The sequence below is a fragment of the Lygodium microphyllum genome, chromosome 17, assembly GCF_053477565.2.
Source record: "Lygodium microphyllum isolate KBCC chromosome 17, Lygodium_microphyllum_v1.1.10, whole genome shotgun sequence".
NCBI lineage: Eukaryota > Viridiplantae > Streptophyta > Polypodiopsida > Schizaeales > Lygodiaceae > Lygodium > Lygodium microphyllum.
The window spans coordinates 115,875,859-115,891,883 of NC_141151.1; the positions used below are offsets into that span (position 1 = coordinate 115,875,859).

General features: G+C 37.1%; 1 pseudogene; it reads right to left on the minus strand.

The window, feature by feature from the left end:
• Window positions 1-924: 924 nt before the first annotated feature.
• LOC148022273 (putative 6-phosphogluconolactonase 2 pseudogene) lies at window positions 925-13,364 on the minus strand (annotated as a pseudogene).
• Between the last annotated feature and the right edge of the window lie 2,661 nt (window positions 13,365-16,025).

Below are 16,025 nucleotides of genomic sequence, written 5' to 3' on the forward strand. Positions count from 1 at the left end.
TTTGATCCATTTTTCCTTCTATTTGAGTCCAATTTTTCACCATAAATTTAGATAAGTACTACAAGTACTTGACATAGATAGTGACTAACAGAGGTTTGCAGATTATCTACAGTTAGCACGAGACTATATCTGGAGATTTTCAAGGTTAGATTTGATGGTGCAAGGCTAACATAGCATGTCATCATCAAATTTTCATGCAATTTTGAGGTAATTAGGTCAAATGGGAGTTAATCGGGCTTAGAAGGGAAATAGACTGTGGTTACTTTTTAGACAAGAGCTTCTTTTTCTTCTTCATTTCTAAGACTCCATGGAACCTTTAGCCAATTATCTCCACTCTACTCCATGAATCCATCTGCTCTTCAAGAATAAATGGCATACATAGCCTCTAAGCATGAGGAGCTACAAGTTGTATACCATTTTAGTGGTGGATGGAGTCCATTGACAAGAAGATGCATTCAATAAAGCTACTACAATTTGTGTTATTTTGCGCATGCTAAAATAGCCACATGTTGTTGAAGACATCATAAGGAAGCTCCTATATCATTTCTTGAAGCTCTATTCTTCATTTCTACCACTCTTCATCAAGGGAAGCCTCTCCTCACAAGTATTTTTTTCTTCTTAAAACCCTAAAGATATGCAGCATTGAATATTTCTTCTGAAGTTGGAGTAAAAAATGGAAGAATATATTTGATAGCTCTTCCTCCACTTTCAAAAGGGCATTTGTGGATAAGTTGTTGAAGACACATGTACACCAGCTTTAGAGGACAATCCTATAGTAACCGTTGCTCCTCCAACAATAGATAGATTTGGTGTTGATGTCTTCAATGGAGCGAAGAAGATTAGGGGCAGTGATTTGGTGTTGAGCACTATGTTGTACAGATATGGCTTCAACAAGAGACCTCTGTATTAGTCATCAAAAGTCTATTAGAGGATGATCCCACCCTTCAGCTTTGCCCTTAGAAAAACTGGCATGCTTTGCTGAGTTTTCCTTAGGCACACTCTCTTGATTATTCCAAAGGATTTTGCTAGAATGTCTACCTTGTTCTCTCCAGTCAGTACCATTGTAACATTGGCGGCAAAATTGATGATAGGGAAAAAGAAATTATTTTAGGTGGGGGTTTTGGCAAGTCTATGATGAAAGCTATCCACTTTTCCTTCTCGTGTGTTAGTGGATGACCTGGAAACAAGGAAGCAACGTGTCCATCTAGTCCCATTTCAAGAAAAATAAGATCAAATCAAGGACAATCAAAACTTGAAGAGACATCAACCACTCTTGTCTTGACAAGTTGTCGCAAACCAAATTCATAATCCTCTATAGCAGCTTCTACTCTTAAAGCATCATTAATGGAATACACTTCACCAGAGATGATTGGAACCTTGGAGAGAAGCCCATCCTTTGCTAGCTTGTAGTTACTCTCAAGAATCATTTCGAGGAACCACACATTCATCAACCCATAAGACATTCCACTTAGACTAGTCAACAGTCACATAAAAAATGGGGGCTCACACAATTTCTCCATTGTGCCTATCAAAGAGCCTTCGGACAACACGATGGAGAAGGTCCCTCTCTCCTTTATTTGAGGCATCAGATAACTCGGCGTCATAGTTAGCCAAGCTAGGATTTTAAAGTTTTTGACAAGGATCAAAATGGTTTTATTTCAACTATTGAGTTTTAGCATGTGATGACAAATCATGGGGAGAAGTTGATTGATGAAGAAGTCAATGAAATGATACGTGAGGCAGATGTTGATGGTGATGGACAAGTGAATTGCAAAGAGTTTGGTTGGGAATGGTAGGTACTTCATTACAATAAGGGATACAGATTGGTATTGGCAAGCTTTTCTTCCTGTCAAGGAAAAGAGAGAGCACCCTGCTTGTAATCCTTTCTCTCCCTTGGCACCACAATTGATTGAATTAAATCTTCCTCCTTGCTTGGTGGTTGTTGGGGGAAATAAACATTCTTCAAGATTGGCAAATCCATTATGTGGACTGTATCCAAGAGCAAAAACATTTTTTGGCCACATTTAGAGGAAAATGGAGGGGACGATTTCTGTGTTATATCACAATACTATCTTTCTAGATGCAGAACTCCTTACATTTGTCTATCATGATAGATGGCTAACCAAAGTAATGGCATGCTACTACAATTAGTGCTCTAGCCCTTGCTAGTAGTTTCTTCTAAGTGGTGTGAGATTTTACAGGTCTATTACATTATTGTATCAAGGCCTTTCAAAGAATACCTACCTAAATGGAGTATCCACTATGAATACTATGATAAAATGGCCCTTTCTCCTAATAGAAATAGTGGTCAAGGACCCCTTAGAGTATGATGATGTGTTTGGAAAGATCCCTCTCAATTGTATCAATAGGCAAGTTAGCTCTACAACCACATTGCCTTGGCAGTACCTCGAATTGTAGCTTCCAAGGGATTAATGTCTTGATAAATCAGACCTTGAAGTCTAAGATGACATTGCATAAGATCGTGAGGTCTTCTAAGAGGCTTCATTTTCAACATTATGGAAGCATCAGTTTCACCAATGAGTATTCTCTTTATGAATCTGAGACAGTAGTGCATGTTCAAAGGCAATTTCCTCAAGCTACGAATAGAGAACATGCACTTGTTATAGTCAGCTACTGGAAATGCTATTTATTTGTCATAGTGAAAATAGCATGCTCATCCTCTTCATATGAAACAATCATATTGTATGGTATATTGATAACTTTTTGATATCTTGTGATCTTTGTCATGAAGTTCCTCGGATTCTCCAAATTTGATGGTATAGGCATATGTACATGCAATGTCCAGACATTATTGTAATCGTTAGAAGGCACCTCATACATGAAAATGCCACAACAGCATACAAGAAAATTGTGTCAATGTATCGTGGTTGGGGTTGCTTTTGTTGCCATCCAGGGTGCACCCAAGCTATAATGAATAATGAACTATATATGATAAAAACAATGGCAATATCACATTGGAGTTGGATCATCATAAGCATACATTTTTTCTTCAACAGCATCACTACCTCTAAGAAAGAATAGTCTAGACGCACCTATTGAATCTACTATAGAAGACAAGGTTGAAACAACTGCCACTGCTTCCTCTCAGAAATTTGAAACAGAAGGTTCATCTAAACAAAAACTTGAGATCACAGGAAAATAGGAAGTGGTGCCACCAGTAGAAGTAGATAGAAAAAAAAAACTATCAATCCACTTGATCATCCTTGGTTATCCATTGTTATTCTGCAACTTCTATGAGTAATCAGAACTGAGGAAGAACATCATTTTTATGAAAATGTAGAGTAGATGAATGAGAGTAACTCAGGAATCAAGAGTAGCAAAATTAGTAAGTAGATCCACACTGTATGCAGCAGTAAACGTGTCACCAACACATGTAGCATCAAGGTCAATCTGATCCAAATATACAATATGGATAGTATCATCAAGAGTTTTGACTATTGCTCTTGTTAAACGTGTAAGTTCTATTTCATTTGGACTGAGTACTATAATGCACTAAATAAGACCCCCAGTTATCTCTACTTTTGCACCTCCTACATTCATAAAACAGATAGACAACATTTTTTTCCTCTTGTCAAAAAGAGGGTGTTGTTACCAAACTTACCCCATCAACTTGATCCTGATGGAGATGAAGATTCCATCCAGAGTTCTTCTATTGCAAATCTTTATTATTTGCAAACTGTCTTGATTTAGCAAGTTCTATGTATTGAGTACCCAATCTTCTTAACCAATCCACTTGATTATGACTTTACTAACTTAGGATTATAGAATCTTAACCAATGCCACAGAATGTCTTTGTGTTGCTAATCAAATGGCTAATATTATTCATCCATGGGATGGATTTTAGGATAAAGACAATAGAACACTAGTTTAGTAGTTGCTGAGAATAGTAACCACAACACCAAAAGCCTTGGCTAATTTGACTACCATATGTCCAAGGCCCCAAGCCCTAAAACTCCAAAAATTTTGTGATGCTTGTTCAACACACAAGGTGATGTAGACAAAAGTCAACACGAGCACCAAGAATTGGAACACTATCAAAGTGATAGAGTTGTGGATTGACTAAGGTACAAATGGTTGACGGTACAAATTGTCTGAGGTACACCACTTAAGATATCTACCAAGTAAAATTGCAAGTAACAATGGTAGAGAAACTTTACCAACAACCATGATTTATGATGTATGAGATGCTTCAACAAGAGTATTACTCACATGGTTTTGATCCTTATCATGTACCAGAAGGCAATATTGATTTTGAAGTGTCTTATGGGAGGAAAGTGGCATCCAGTAGCAATATTATGAGCATCATAAGAGCATTGGAACTCAGCAAGTCAGTTGCTCACATGCTTGACATCATTGATATATTGGCATATGCATTTATGCATTTTGATGCAATCATGATGGTAGCTAAAGTGATAGATGCCATCCGGATAGAAATAGCACTTGTTAAACATTTGACATATCATATGGATCAATTGGTATAACCATGCATCTTGGAATCTCTTATCAATATTTATGGTAATATTGTTTTGCAAGAGGGTTTAGCGCATGTATATGACAAGTATATGTTGGTTGTATTGATTACCATAGTTGATGTAGTAGTTCAACAAGACTTATTGCAATCATTGCTAAATGTGCATAGTAATGAGTATAGCCAATCACTCTCTCATGGATACCAATACCTATATAGACATCAATATGACTATGAGTAGCATTCATGTACTTCTTAGCCATGTGCTTCTCATGAGTACAATGGACAACAATATGATTATTCTATTGCTAATCTATATAGTGATGATATGGGAAACATTGGGTCTACAATCCATAAAGCTAAACAATTAACCATTGATTAGATAAAAGAGTTGCATGCTCAAGGGTTATGCTATACATGTGCTAAACCAATGTATTTTAATCACAAAGATATGTGCAGAGCAAAGAATGTAAGGATATTTGTGGTGCTTGAATATTCAGATGAAGAAGATAAAGAAAATCATGCTAAAGACAATTTTGATGATGATCCAGAGGAAGATAAAAGGTTTACAGTTGCAACCTATGAAGTTTCTAATGAGGAAGACCATGACTATGGGCTTCTATTTGATTCAGTTGCTTATGCTTTTGTGGATTCATTCATACATGCATATTATTTCATGAGTGATGATATATTTGATTTGGTGGTCATGATGCATGGATAGGATGTTACTTTTCCTTTTGACCTAGGAGGCTAAGGAGGATTGAACTTAACTATCTGCATGGACGAACATCACTTTGGAAATGATATACTTACCTCAAAGAATTGTGAGATGACTATCATGCTAACTAGTTCGCTTTGTTTCATTGTAGAAGAGATCTCTATTTTGAACCAAATTCCATGCTGAATGAATTACAGAGATATGTGCATCATATGGGCTGAAAGTACTTAAAGAGAGCTTTGTCTGGAGCTATAGCATGTCTAATTTGGATCAAATTTAGTACAACAAGGTCTACAGTAGTGGACAACATAGATGCTCCATCTGGGAGAAACTCTTAATGGCAATATTTTGGTCCAAGATTTCATTTCATATTTTTCCATGGTTGTCACTACCATGTACTTAATTCTCCGCCCTCTAGTGGTACTTATTTCGTAAATCCTTGAAGATGAGGTTAAATTATTTTTAGTCCATGCAGAGTATTTTTCCCCTTTTCACCACTTGGCACTTTGTAATAAGTTCCATTTTTATTTTTTAGGACAAAGAAATCCGAGTGGGGATGGAATGTAAAGAGCTAAATTAGGGGCATATAAAATGGCAAAGGACATTTGTATAGCAATTAGTTTAATTTACACAATAATATAATTTTTTCCTTCTTCTCTCTCTAGCTCCTCCTGTCCTTTCATGGCTTCCAGCCCTGAGGAGGTTAGCCATATATATATGTATGTATCACGTGGGTTCAACATAATACAAATTTTTTACATACAAAAGGGTCCCATGTAAAGGGGTTACTTACAAATTGAATAGAAAAATATTATGTTTTATTTTAAAAAATTCACAAATAAGGATATTTATAAATAAACCTTGAATGCATGTGATATAGAGGGTATAGACATAGTGAACTACCTAGGCTTCCAACCATCTCTCTTCTTATTTCCAGTCTTTCTCTTTCCATTTCTAGTCATTCTCTCTCCTCGCCACTCTCTTTCTCTCACTTTTGCACTTCGCTCTCTTCTATATTCATCTCTCTCCTCTTTCTCTCTCTCCAGTTCACTTCTTGACATAGCTTCACACCTAGAACTCTGAGTCGAAATGCCATATCCCCATTCTAATGCCATTGACTTAGATTATTTGCACTCGACTAAGAGTCTACTTATGGCATCGACTATTTGGACACTTAAGATATAGAGAGGGTAGGCAGATTATAAATATGTCAAGATTTTAATATTTAAAATAGAAATTACCCTCTTGTAAATAATCTAGAGCTTTTGTAATCAAATTATTATAATTAAAAATACAATTTAAATAGATTTTGTATCACTTTTCGTCCTTCTTTACGATTTTGCATATCTATTTTCATTTGTACTATTGGAAAGGTTGAGGCAAGAGGAAAACTTGTATAGTGTGAATGTCCTTACATAAAGTATTTCTCTCTTTTCTCTAAGACAGTTGCACATAAGATTCACACTGATTTATGTTATTTGTAAATAGAAAAAAATGTATCTTAGATAATGCACCACACTTTTAGATTACATATTCTATTTACCTTGTAACCATTGCACTTGAACAAATAAGTAACAAGGATATTTAGATCTTCATTCATTAGGTCCATTCACACTTGATGTAAAGAGAAGTTTTCCCTTATGCTACGTATTGTTATTAAGAGCTCATCCTCCAACCAAGCCTCTAACATCATCACAGTATTATCATCATCATATTGTAAGTCTTGATAAATTACCATGATTTTTTCATTCACATAATATCATCTCATGTAATATAAATTCAAAATAAAATTGTGTGATGTAAGTATATATTTACACACAATAGATTTGTGTTCTACTTTGGCTATAATCTCACACACTTCTTTTATATCCAAGCTTTGACCTAAGAAGTCTATACATTTCTCCAATTTTCATATGAACATTGATGTTGTTTTTTGAACTTTCTCATCGTTAAATAAATCCATAAAAACATGTAATGATATGAAGATTATGATCTTCACCTATCTGCTAGCTACATTAGGTCATAGATATCTTTGAATATCAGCGTAAATATTTAATCTATAAGGTTTACATGTTTTCACTTCTAGAATTGGCCACTTTGTACTATCTAAAGCTAAAAGTGGAAGAGGACTGAGAGATCCAAATCTTGTTATGCTTAATGGTGCATTGTAAAAGTTATCATTAAAAAAATCCCATCCTTGACCAATGACCTATTATATGTCACTTTGTACAACTGCTCGCCAATAGAGGCATGAATGGTATCAAAGATTCAAAGTATACTTTTGATAGGATGCCAATCTTCAAGGTTTGATGGATATATATCTACAACCCTAAACAAACTTCAATAAAATCTTGAAACATAAAAACTTGGTTTCAAACCTATTGAAATTTTTTGAACTTACAGTTTGGTCTATGGTGTAGCATGTCAATAGACCAATTCTACAAATGCACTTTTGAGTGCATGTACACATGTTGTATAAGCACCTCCTTAATTTTTTCCCTGATCCTTCGAACTTGCAATCCTTGACTCACCCCTTGTAGATGTCAATGAGTTCATTTCTATGTCTTCTTTTCCTTATCTACAACATAACCCAACTACTAATAGAAATGATAATAGAAATCCATATATTATTGTCAAGACCAGAATTGTTGTAGATTGTGATTGCTCTCATAGAAAAGGAGGGATGTCAAGAACGTGAGGCTTCCATTGACATAGAAGATGAAGCAGAAGAAGACATTGAGTGAAAAGAGATAATAGAATAACAAAACTTGTGCAAAAATTAAGGCATGATACACACTTTGCTAAGTGTTTGAGTTTTTTGAAAAAAATGGAGAGATGTTATACTAGAGGAAAAAGATTTGGGTGTATTATTTAAGAATTTCAAGAAAAAATGACCAAGATACTACAAGGTTGTGTGGGACTGACAAGAAACGTCTCAATCTATTATCTTTAATTGTGCCACTACCTCTTGTTTCTTATGCCTCCGCAAATTTACACTCCAAAAGTACTTACAACTACCCTTTTAAAAAAATATTCAAAAATAAGATAAAAAATTCAAAATTGAAAAAACCATATTTTACTATACAGTAGCTTTCTTCCTATTGGTTGAGAGGCTTTCTCTCTCCAAAACTAAAAGGTCCAAACTTGAGTCCAAATCTCCCCTAATGTGGATGTCTTGTAATACGACTATCATATAAATAAAATTGAATATTTTAAATGGACATAAAGCATTCCCTTATAAATTCACTTCATACTACCATTATAGACCTAAACTCAAGGGGACTTGAGTCCCAAACACACCCATTGAGTGTTTCCTACCAAGGAGCTTACCTATATGAAAAACCAAAAAATAGCTTATATTAGAGAGATGTATGATTGCCTTTCAAACATACATTAGGAAAAAAAAGAACTCACAAATGGGCCTTTTAGCTCCCCCTCTCTCCTCCGTAAAACAAGGAAAAGAGGAGAGAACAATAGTAAAATAATCCTCCTCTCTCTCAACTTTTGCAATCTCGTTTTGCCTTTTTTATATTATCTACAAAGATATACTCAGATTCATTCTCTCTCCTCATTGAATAAGTCTTTTTCAACCAAATTTTATATTCAAAAAGGAGTTAGTTATGGGAGTGTCGTGCTTTGTTTTCAATACAAAATGATTAGTAGATACGTGGTAATTGATTTTTTAATCGAGAACAAGGAAAATGAAATTTCGAAAGTTTCTTTTAAGATATTTTGGGGATTTTTTATATCCTAGCTTTTGGTCAAAAAACAAACCAACTGGTCAAATTTCGTGTTTTTTGGAGATGTTTTTTGAGGCAAAATAGAAATATCTAAAATACGAAACGTCTTGGACATCCCTACCCTCTGAGCTATTTCCCTCCATATCTATACTCTCTCATGGCTCTATTGTGACCTCTTCTCTGTGTTTATGCAACCTTCATTAACAGAGTGAATTACTTACACCCTCCTTTCCCTTGGCACCTTTGTGTGCCTCTCTGTGCATCTCCACTCTACCTCTTGTGACAACCAAGTAGGCTCCCCGTTTCTATTGAAAGTAAAATGAATACAGGAAAGAAGGAGCTGCATATTGAGGTAAAGATTGAATATGCCCCATTATTCAAAAGAGCCCAACGTACCAGTGTCAACCCTCACGTTTTGTAGAGTTACAGGCAAATGGGATTGAAACATGTGGATTTGTGGGTTGATGGGGGAATCTACCCAATTGACCCCTTAAACAATAGACCTCCAACTTTCTCAAGAATCACAAATATGCTGAAGTATGTGTGCGAGGGTGAAAATGGGTTACTTGGTTATATTAGGTAGCTAAATGATCAAGCATTCAAAGTATTTTCAACTTGCCAGGCAACCATAAAAAATTGCCATGATGTGATCGCTACACATCAAATTCATATACAACAACTCATAGGACAAGTGGTACAACTGAATGATACTCTAATTCAACAAAACAATCAAATTATTTCAATCCAGGATACTATCCATGACATTGGTATCTCATATGAGGAGGCAAAGGCACAATTGTAAGACTTGGGAAATATCAACAGCAAGCTAACAAAGGAGCGCAAATGAAAGAAGAAGCCAATCAATGAGTTAATTGTGAATAGTGGCCAGTGGAAGTAACGTATCAAAGCATGTAAGGTAGCTCAGAAAGAGAACCTAGGTGAGGGTGAGGTTGGATCATGTATTAGTAGATTGCTGAAGGCAAGTACACTGGAAAACGCTTTGAGCAATCATAAGTTTAAGGCTATGAAGGAAAAGGTGATTGAGTGTACATTAAAAGATGTGTCAAATGAGTTCTCAGCTGTGGATGCACAATCTATTTGTGACAGGGCCGACATTAGCACGACGACTTACTCAAAGATATTCAAAGGTGTGAAGGCTGGGTTTGGTCGTGTGCTGAAGAGAAATAGAATCGTGCCTTTTCCTCAACCTTCAAAGTTAATAGAGGCCCAATGGCAACTTAATACAAAGGTTTTGGAGTTGATAGGAGATCCCATGCATGTTCAATATGTGGAAACACTAAAGGTTGGGACCAAAAATGCATATGAGGTGAAGTTCACCGAACTCAATAATTACTATTTAGATTTGAATAAGGTGCAATCGGCAATGGTAATGTACTACAATATGTTTGTTGAGGAATGTAATGGTGAATTGCAATTTGTTATAAAATTAGATGAAAGTAAGGTCGTCAAAGGAATAAAGCTTGAAAGAGTTAGTGTAACTCTGATGAATAGAGCTTTACAATTCGATAAGAACAACCCAGGGAACTTTAGTGTTCAATCTGAGCGCCATGTGTGGTGGCTAGCTGCATTTGAAGTTCCTAAGGAAACATTTGAGGTGTTGTAGCTATTCTTTATTCACACAAGCATTCTAAGCATCATCGATCGTCAGGAACATGGTGAGATGCTCTTGGTTGAAGGGTATGGTCAATACTTTGGTTGAATGGCATCTTGTAGGAGACTTGAAAACTTTAAAATGCATGTGTGGAATCTCCAATGGTGCAAATACAAAGAATCCATGCCCATATTGCTTGACAGAGAGGGTGGAAGGAAAGGACAAAAAGAAGAACTGGTGAAAGGTGACAAGTGTTGCACTGACGCGCAATAGAGAAGATCCCACTTGGAAGACCATCTTCAACATTCCCTTGGATCATATTCACATTTGTTCATTGGATGCTTTTGTCAGAATCATGGAGAAACTTGTATATGAATACATTTACTTTTCTTATAGGATGCAACCAGAAAAAGAAGCCATTGCAACGTGTAGGAATGTGGAGCGAGTGCTATTAGAAACTGGGCTAGACAAGCATCAAGTGACGATTGAAAATTATGAGAAGAGATCAAGAAAATCTGGTAAAAAAGCCTTGCTTTGGAGGAGCAAAGGCTAGGAAATTTCTCTCAGTACCCATCAATGAGGAAGGGAATGTCATGGTTCATAGGCCGCAGGACTACAATGGGTGGAAAAAGTTACATTTTGCAGTTCTTGATCAAAGTAATGGAGGAAAAACAAGATTGGCCAAAGCTAAGGTTTGGATAAGTCTTAACAAATTGGCTCCCTTACTTCGCAAGATGGTGTTTAACAATGAAGATAAGCAAGAATTTATCAATGTTGTGCATAGCTTCTACGAAAACACGGTGGAAGTATGGGGCAAAAGCTCTATCACACATTACATGGTGCGTACTAAGTTAATATTTTAAAATTGTATGAATTGTATAAACTATTGAGCATAGTTTTACTCATGTGTGATATGTGTCTTTGTAGCATATCCTTGAGGCACATGGGCCATACTTTGTAGAAAAGAGAAGCATTGGAATTTGGTCCACACAAGGGATGGAAAATTCACATTGGATAGTGCGTGTTGCATATCAAAGAAAAACTGATCATGGTGGAGGGGTGAATGGTAGCAATCCAATGATCCAATTGCTATCTTGGTAGTATAGGATTATAGTAGCGCATGAAGCTAAACTCTTGCAAAAGAGAGCAAATGAAAGTCCCGATGAATCGGCTGCACACATGATGGAATCACGTCGTGTCACTAAAAGAGTGCATTATGAAGCCTCAAGTGCCAAAGAAAACCATGCCAAGTGGCTAGAAACAAGGCTTCGACAAGGCAGCAAATGGATTCGAAAAGAGCTAAGATAGTAAGATGAATAATGTGAGTCAGTGTGAATGCAATTCCTAGTTTAAGAGAGAAAGAGAGAGTGTGTATCTATGTGAATGAGTCTCACAGTTTAGGGTTATATAAAAGAGGGTTTCACTTTCTATCTTATTCATTGAGTTCTCACATCTCTTGTGCAGGAAAGATGGCTAGGTCTAAGGCAGTTGCAAATAAGCTTTCGCTCAGAGCCCCATATCGTGTTCAGCCCCTTGGAGCATCTACTAGCTCAGATGCACCCCCTTCTCAACCTAATCCACCTTCCTCAAGTCGCCATAACAAGGGTCCTCCTTAGCATCCCCACAAGAAACACAAGTGGAAGCCAAGTACAATGGCCTTGAGAGAAATTAGAAGGTATCAACGCTCTTTTGGTCTCATCATTTTGAAGGCGAGCTTCTCGAGGTGGTTTTTGATACAAGGTCAGGATAGACCTGACCGCTTCAAAAAAGAATGTTTTCATGCTCTACACTGTGCTGTAGAGGCCTTTTTAGTTTACTTGATGACTGATGCTCAACGTTGTGCAATACATGTGAAGCGCATCACTATAACTCCCAAGGACTTCCAACTTGTAAGAAATCTTCAAGCAGTGAAGGATGCATTTGATCCAATGGAATGAACGTAGTTTGTAATGTTATCTTTTTTGGAATAGTGTTATCCTCGTGCATTGGACATATGACTATGTCCTAGCGTAAAACTATTGTATGTGCCCTTAAAATATGAATTAAAATTTTACGCTTGTCCTTCACTCTCAACTTTGACTGTGCATCTTTGCTATATTTTCAATTCTTACTTACAGTTTTTGTTAGCAGTGTCAATTTCAATAGGAATAACATGCAAAAATTTGCCATTTCTTGTTGTAGACTTTACTCCTAATGCCTCTGTATAGTTTATGTGGTGTGAAGTTTCTAAGGGCCAATAGTCGTGATGTTGATTTCTCAATTATCAATCCATCCATAATTTTGGTGTGGGATAATTTTTAAAATACTAAATTGTATCAGAATGCGACGAAACTTCACATATGCACTCGTTGGCAGGAAAGTGGCTCCAGACGGACCAGGGATTTGCATGCACTTTTTTTTCCTTTTTTTTGGGCTCTTGGCCACCCAACGAGTGCGTGTGTGAAGTTTCATCGCATTCCGATACAAGGTTATGGATTTACGATCACACGATGGACAGTGCGTATGAAGCTCTGTTAACCCGATTTTGGGATTTAAATGGGTTAAAAGTTTATTCTTCTTCTCATTTTCACATCTTGATTTCTTTGCTTTCTCCATTTTCATAGCCCCAACATCTGTCTCTTCTCCGTCTTACCCTTCTTGCATGGTACGGACCAAGCAAGCATGTTGCCATTTTGGCCCCGAGAAGACATCACGCCAAGGCCTGCCACCTGGAGCACAAGGTGGAGGCTCCTCAAGTGTAGTAAGAGGTGCTCCCCGTAGAGCACAGGGACCACCACAAAAAAAGAGGAGATGGAAACCAGGCATTGTCGCTCTTCGAGAGATAAGGAGAATCCAATGCGAATACAAGCTTCTTATCCCAAAAAGTCCTTTTTATAAAGTTGTTCGAGAAGTCATGCAAGACTTGGAGCTAAAAGGGATAGGAAGATTTTGGGCACGAGTGCGGGATGCCCCACTAGCAGGAAGGTGGATTGTTGCAGCCATGGAGGCCCTACGAACCGCTGCAGAGGGGTTTCTCATTGACTTGTTCAATGATACATAGCTTGCAGCCATCCATGCAAAGCGTGCTACAATCATAGACAAAGATATGAACTTTATCATTCGGCTTCGACACGGTAAGAGGACCCCGTCATAGTTTACTAGATTAATGATGCAAGGTTTGTAATGGGTGTTACAGTGGCATAACATCTTGGAAGCCCAAAAATTTTTGTACTCTGCCACATTGGAATATTTATTTATATATACATAATATCTCGTGCGATGTGTACTGAATTCAAATGATTGAGCAAAGTTGTTTTGTTTTGTTTCTTGAAACACATGACTCTTAATTTTTGTTTAACGTACGAACACATCAAAATAAGTAATACGAATGCATAAAAAGTAGTAATACGCGTTGAATTATGTTAATATATGCGGATGCGTCATTCACGTACCACACATTATCGTCACACTTACACAATCGCAAGTGCAGTACTACGCTGTCATCGTGTTGGGGGTTGAAGGTCTTCCACCAGGGTTTAGAGCAGAAGAGGAGTGAGGGATTCAAGGTTAGGAGAGGGAGAAAAGATCGGGATTTGATAAGACTTGGGTTTTAGAGATGATTCAGTTGAAGAAGAAGACCTCAAGCTTTTTCTTTTACTTAGCATACATGAATGGAATTAAAGACTTTGACATGATTACATCAAATGTATATGTGGATAATAAACCAATACATTTAGAGATTATCTCAGTTTTAATCCAAATGCATACTTCAAGTGCAAGCTCAAACGGTTTCTATTTCATGAATTCTAATGGACAAGAACTCCAAGATACAAGTATTTTGGCGGTAGACTCTACTACATCCAAGACATAGATCAAAACCTCATGAAATGCATTGTCAAAGCATAAAATTTACTTCAGCCTTGTTTTAAAACAATAATTTCCAGCCCATAAACAAGCTCCAAAAAATGCACATAATCTAAAGAATAAGCCTCTCTAATCATTCTTAAATGAATTCCTGATGTTAAGAGGTCAATTCCTTCACTTACAACCACATAGATCACTTGATTTCTCTTCAAAATGGACAAGAACAATGGGCTACCCTGTTTATGATTGGTTTTATCAGTCCAAAACAGCCCATACACCTCCAAAATACTCCCCTTTGCTTGCCCCAAAGTCACTCAAGTACTTGGGCACAAGACAGGCTTTATTGGACCATGAATATGGTAAGAGAATGGAAGAAGACGTACAAAAGAGCAGGCTCAATACTTTCTCTCAGTTTTCCCCTTTTATGGACTGTCAGACCACTCATTTTCATCATACCAAATGGATGGGCAAGAAGGAACCTTATCTTCTTTGTTTGTATCTCCTCTTTAGCTTCAATTTGCTCTGAGTTTGCATGCTTTGGAGCATGCACCATAGCCTTTAGCTCACCCTCCATCTGCCACAGGTATGCAGGCCCAAAAATTGCCCCGAAACATGCGGGTTGCTCTTCTTCAGCTTCCACACAAAAGTTTGACCATTTAGGTCACTTATAAGTCACATAAGTTCATTATTCTAGGTCCCATACAAACCTAGTGGACTTTTGGCACTTTTCTTGATTTCCAGGAAAATATTCCTCTTGAACCAATGTGACTTAACCTGCAGACTGTCAATTACCTCCTATTGATCAAGTTGTGGGTTCCCATAGACTTAATTTTTGTCAATTTACATGGTACAACTAAAAATTGCATGACAGTTCCAAAAGAACTTATGAGATTAAGTGATATCTAAGTCAGATGTTGGGAATTAATGATTGAATTATGTATGAAAGTTTCTCATGTGAATCCTAATGAAGTTCTTCTACAAACATAAGAACTCTATGATTTATATCATGAATAGAAAACTCTTAGACATTCATCCCTTCCTAACCTACACATCCTCCAGCATGTGCCATTTCATGAAATTGCACGTTAAGGAGGCTCTTCTTCTGACATATCTTCCTCTTCATCCTTTAAGTATTCTTCATCCTCCTTGTATTCAAGTAGATGGCTCACATCCAAGTCATCAAGCTCATGAGTAGAAGACTCTGTTTGTTTGAAGAGCTTGATACGTTTGCCACCTATTGGTATCTTGACCATGGCTCCATCCATTCAGGCAAAGTGTAAGTAGCATTATCATGTACCACCTTCACCACATATGGTCCAAACCATTGCTTGGCTAGCTTCCTATGAGCACTATATTGATTGTCTAGGCTGCTATTGTCATAGACAAGTACCCAATCATTCTCTTGAATAGCTCTTGGATGGGGTCGATGATGCTTGTCAAACCTCTTCTTGTTCTTCAATCTTGATGCCTTCAGCCTTTCAATGGCTGCCTTGACATCTTCTGGCCTTCTTTCAAGTTGCCTTATGCAAAAAATCAATAGCTCTTCTCTATTTATGCCTTCATCCCAAGGCAAGATACTCCATGTGACAATAGACTCCTCAATAGGCATAATAGGTGGCTGCC